The sequence below is a fragment of the Osmerus eperlanus genome, chromosome 27 (genome assembly GCF_963692335.1).
Source record: "Osmerus eperlanus chromosome 27, fOsmEpe2.1, whole genome shotgun sequence".
NCBI lineage: Eukaryota > Metazoa > Chordata > Actinopteri > Osmeriformes > Osmeridae > Osmerus > Osmerus eperlanus.
The window spans coordinates 5,587,586-5,593,589 of record NC_085044.1 but is presented as its reverse complement, the minus strand read 5'-3'; positions in this window follow the sequence as shown (position 1 = coordinate 5,593,589).

Genomic DNA, 6,004 nt, shown 5'->3' with positions numbered 1-6,004 from the left:
TGTAGTTTTCTTTGAATATGAGCGATTGATTTGGTATGCAGATAGAACCTAAATAACAGCAAACATTCCCTAAATAATTCGACCACATGCTACTTAAAATTTACCGTTATAATGGTGTTGATGCCTCTGTCGAATGTGTGGTTAATGATGAATGTGTGATTATGTGAATGTGTGTCTGTACCACGACTAGAAAGAGCCGGCGTCACCTGGGGCCACATTTCTGAAACCATAGTCAGAGAGCTGGTAAAGGTATGCTTTTAGTCTGATTTCGTAAAGAATGTTCTGCTCCTTGATCTGTTTCAGATTATTTACCTCTGAAGCTTAGAATATTGTCAAAATAACATTAGAAGCTGTTATTTTGTCTTTTTTCAGTATGGCCTACAATGGGTTATAATAGCCTGGGCTTTGAGGAAACGAAATTAGTCTACATGCTATGCATTCAAAAATAAATTCCATTCATGAAGTTAACAATCAGATAGGCCTCTTTAATGACATTAAGAAACTGAAATGAAAAGAGGGTCTTTAAAACGGACTGATACATGCGCCAGTGCGTGCAATCCAGCTACAGCGCCGCTCATCTGAACGTAACTCGGGTTGACACAGTTTGACCCCGCCTAACACCCCTCTCTGCGCGTCTTTGTGTTGTATTTTTCTCATACGCGGCATCTTAAATTGTTGCAAATTAGATAAGCATATAAAATCACAATTATAAACTATTACAATGTATTAACATGTCGTTCCCAATCCCATGCGTTTTCGTTGTAATAATCTACAGAATTTGTTGCAAAAAGGCGGAGTAGGGGTCAATCATAAAAAGCAGTCCCATCTTCGTACGTTTAATGTAGCGAGAAAAAAACGCCAAGAGACAAAAGTGGTGTCTAAATAGCCTTCAAAGGCAAACCGTTTGAAAGGATGATAGACGTTTTTGTGTATGGGTCTGTCTTTCAATGTTGGAATGGAAATGTGTGTTTTCCATCACATTCCACACTTTATGAGGGTAAACTAGTTATTTTTGGATTCATATTTGACGATCAGCATTATAGACTTCGAACAAGGAGTGACTGATTGTTTTGCGGTAGCCTATATTTCTCCCCCGGTCTAGGCCTTGGTCCATAGAAACAGTAATTCGAGAGATTTTACAGTCAGATGAGCAGCAATAGATTAATTTGTTTAACGCTGGCTGGTACAAAGAGAGTCTAATCTGCGCATTCTTCAATGGCTTTAACCCCAGTGTCAGGGAGTGGTGCAGCTCGTTTTGGCAACCCCTCTCTCCAAAAGCAAACTGTCACCTGCCTAGCCACAGGTGCACCCCCTTTACTCAGACATCCACAATGTCCCGCTGCTCAGCTAAAAATGAATAAAGCAGCCGAGGTCAGGGGTTGCAGGGGAGAGGGTTGCTATATTCTTGCCCGTTAGGCTATTGACTAACTAAACCAATGGAGAACGAGAAAGGTTGTTCACTGCTGGACCGAGATGAAGATAGCCAACGGTTTCGCCTGTGACAAAAACTGTCACAGTTCAAAAGAAACTTCGAACATAGAGAAAATTGTCTATGCCACCTAATGTGTTAGGATGTATAGGCCTATATGTGTGTTAGGCCTACGGTCACGAAAGGTTTTAGATTAAGGAGTAGACTCCAGTTAAACAAGTTTATTTTTATTCTTGACTTTGTTCTATTGCTCGAGCCATGGCTATTTGCAAACTATTATTTTAATTTAATGAGCGTGAGTCATATGCCCTAGCCTATTTGTGGCAGCTGTGGCGTGAATTTATTTACATTGGATTCTTTTGAAGTTGCCAAAGCACTTTCTGATGTTAAGCATAATAGGAAGGATTCTTTAGGCAGTTTGCGGTGCTGTGTTGCAGACACAACTAAATATATAATGATTGAGGTCATTCACACAAATGTCAAAATATAGTTGCGTATGTATGGGGTACAAAACTGCCCATGGTAGAATTCTAAGTAAAATTCTAAAAAAAAGTGCGAACAAAAACGTGTGTCGTATAGGGAGTAGCAGGTGGATGATTGTACACGCCTGACTGACTCGAAAGAAAGATGCGCTCCACGAAAGAGCATTCAAGACCCGGACTTCGAGTCTCCTCATTTCCTAATTAGCGCGCTAACTCTGCATCCTCGTGCTGGCACCCTGCATAGTTGAGACACACCAACAAAAAGGTAAGTTACCACGCGAGAACCTTTCTGTATCCTCTCAAAGGAGACTGTTACAATTTGGAACAATGTGTCTTTTACATCTTTCCTTTAGTCCTCAATACCAATGCAGGACAGGCATGTGAGGCGGATTTTTCCCAAGGACACGTCCAGTGAACCATATAACCTACAATACACGAATGCAAGATGCCAACTCACCCGCCCCTTAATACCCACCTTTTGCTTTTTGCTAGAACCCTTTTGACATATTAAGACATCATGCTCATGCGCACCATTTCTTAATTTAAAAGCAAGTTTACGATTTTATGTAAAATTGTAACACGACTTTATGTTCTACATAGGGATATCTTTGTAAGATGCTGTCATGTACAAATGCTGCTCAGTTATTTTTAACCTTAATACTTTTCAGATCATTTAAAATTGTATGTGGTTGGCAAAATGTTGTAAAATCTATAAGACCACCTTCAAATATGTGCTGATTTAACCAATAGCCCTATAAAACAATACAAGGTATCAACTCGTTAGTTATATTTTTGTCATTTATTTGAGGCATGAAGGTATTAACGTATGAAACGTATGTTGTAAAATACTGAAGGTACATGCCATTACAAACAATCGGTAGTACAGGACTTCTATAGGTTTGACCATACAAGAAATGCCTTGCAGGGTCATTCATCAAAGGGCTGCTATCTCTTAAATATAATATCAATAACTTTAATAAAATGTACCCTTAAAATAAGGAGTCGAGATACATTCAATAGACATGAATAAAACATAAACAGGACACAATTTAAAAGTGTAATGTAAAACACTATTTACAATTGCAACAACTGTTTCAGAATATGCTTTATTTTCCTGAATAATCAATTTCCCTCCAGTTTCACTGTTGCAGAGTGCATAATTACAAATGTTTAATTTTGTGATTTTTGTACATTGAATATTTTGTAAATTCACTCCCCAAAGCAAAACTCGCCTACATTTTATGAATTTTACAAACTGTACAATATTCACAAACGTGAACACCAAATATATGTTGTTCATTAAGCATTCGTTAAATATGACTTTAATACACTAGGTATTGGAAGGCCAACAGGGGGCACTCATCCCTTATGGTAAGGATGTCTCTTGGTCTAATGAGACGTGTAGATTGGCATGCAGGAGATGTGGGTTCAATAGCTTACTGATAAGTAAATGCTTAATAGACGGTCTTTTAATTCAGTTAATACAGAACAACTGAAACATTCACATGAAATTACTTTTAAACAAGAGAAGTGTGGACTTTAGGATCCAATGGATCCAAGAAGTTGGACAATGTTCTGTTGTGCATGTTATCCAAGGATGAAAGTCACCTCTACTAAAACTTTTGGACTCCCTCCAGGTCATTTCAAAAAATGATCTTCACTGATGTTGTCTCTGCACACAAAGCTGACACACCTCTGATGTGCATGTCTCTAGCAGTTTTCTAATCCAAATAAAATCAAGGCTAATGCCTTATTATCAGGTATTTTTACATAATGATCCTTGTGCTGTCGCTGTTAATCTTTTTGTTAACGCAATTACAGGGCTCTCAGTGTTCGGGGTCTGAAAGGTCTAATTACCCTGCGGCATGCTGGGAAATGTTTGGCGGTGTCTTTCGGCAGGTGGCCTCAGAGGTGAGAGTCAGACACAGGGCACACCAAGGCGGGCAATTACTGGTTGAATTTCACTTTAATAAATGTTGAGCTACATTTCGAAATGCAGATGACAGAGCTTTCTGACTAATGGGTGCTGCACTGAAGCCACTTGAGCAAGGGAATGATCTGAAAGAGGGTTTAATTAACACAGGCTACATGATCCAGAACAGAAGAGACATAATCTTAGAGTGAGGGGGAGAGCGCACTGGGATAATGTGAAAATTAATGAGAGGAGGGAGGAAGCGGAGGGATGGGGGTGCGTTGGAAGCACAATGTGTTGTGCCATCTGTGTTTTCACTGCTTTTTAATATCAAACACTCATATTTGGACAAAGACAGACATACCATTACACGCAGCATCAAAATACACAAACCATATCGAAATTCCCTCACAGCCACTGAAGTGATTTACATATTAGGTAGGTCTGCCCAGATTAAATTGCCCTTTATGGGATTAAAACCTGTTTCTGTAAAACTGAAACACCATTTATTTGTTAATATTAAGAAGTGTATATAGTTCTGCACAGACATGGTCTGATTTTCCATGTGTAAATGCCATGTGGTTGAGTAAGACCCTCCTTGCCGAGCTTGCTGTGTAGATGGTGCACGAGTGAGTGAGTGTGTGTGTGCGTATGGACGTGTGTTTTTGTGTGTGCAGTGCAGATATGTGTAGTTCAGTAAGTGTAAGGTCCTCCTGGTTGTGCATGGCCTGGTCTCCATCCACTCTGGCAGAGCTAAAAGCCCTGAAACGGGACGGTAATTGCCCAATTAGGCCCCTCGCTCTGTGGGCCGCGGAACACTACGCACCTCCACGCGCTCACAGAGTCAGATAATTGAGCTGAAAGCAAACGAACGGACGGCAGACAAACAAGCTACTAGAAAATAATTACTTGGAGTGTTTCTTTTCAGTACCTGTACAGCGGATTTCATTATCGTCAATAGCCTCTAAAGCTGCTCGAAACGCTGGTAGTTGTCATTTTCATAGAGACTTGATAATGACATTAATTTGTCTTAATGGGTGGTTCTATTGTTATAAATAGTAAAATGAGCTGAAATTGTCTTGCCATGGCAGGCAGAGAAGACTTCAACACACTCCCAGCAGCCACGAGGAGATAATTTGGTGTGCTTGTCAAATTTCCAATAATTTGTTATATGGAACATGAGTAATGCTAGTGCCATTAATGTTCATTTTCCTGTAAATTCATTACTGCCCTTTTTCCCTTTTTTGTTTGAATGTTTTTGCCATTTTTCTCTGCTTCAAGTGGCTACACAAGGACTGACTAATACATGCATGTGTAGACTTTCAATATACACAGTATCTATGTAAACACTAACACTACCACTGGATATACATTTACATTTACATTTAGTCATTTAGCAGATGCTCCCTGCTTAGGTTGCTGCCCCCGCGACCCGACCCCCGGACAAGCGGAAGATGATGGATGGATGGATGGCATTTAGCAGACGCTCTTATCCAGAGCGACTTACAGTAAGTACAGGGACATTCCCCCGAGGCAAGTAGGGTGAAGTGCCTTGCCCAAGGACACAACGTCATTTTGCATGACAGGGAATCGAACTGGCAACCTTCGGATTACTAGCCCGACTCCCTCACCGCTCAGCCACCTGACTCCCTATATAATATATAAATATAGACCAGTAATCACAGTTGGCTACACACAAATTGAATTCACTTCTCAATTATTTGTTTAAAGGCATCTTTAAACAACAAACACACGCACACACCGTAGTCATGCTGCATTTACACACATCTTCTCCGAGTGTCCTTGTTTTAAAGATGGCAGGATAGGATTTTAAATCATGATGTTTAAACCGTTCATTTTGGTCTATCAAGAAACAGAGATCAATAAATAAACATGGAAAGGTTTTTATAAAAAAAAATTCAAAGAATCAAGTCGCAGTCAATTCCCAGAGAAATGTGTGTGAATACTGGTAGCCAGCAACTGCAGACCAACAGAGATCATTTCATGGATTTGACCAGCGAGGCAGAAAATGACTTGCAGTTTGGCCTGTAATATAATGACCACTCAGTGTTGATAGACACACTGACAGCTTGTGTTAGAAGCACAGCCAAAAAAGGCTGATATGGCTAGGGTCCATTGAACCTTTGCGAGCGTGTCTTGGCATGAAAATTAAGACACTGG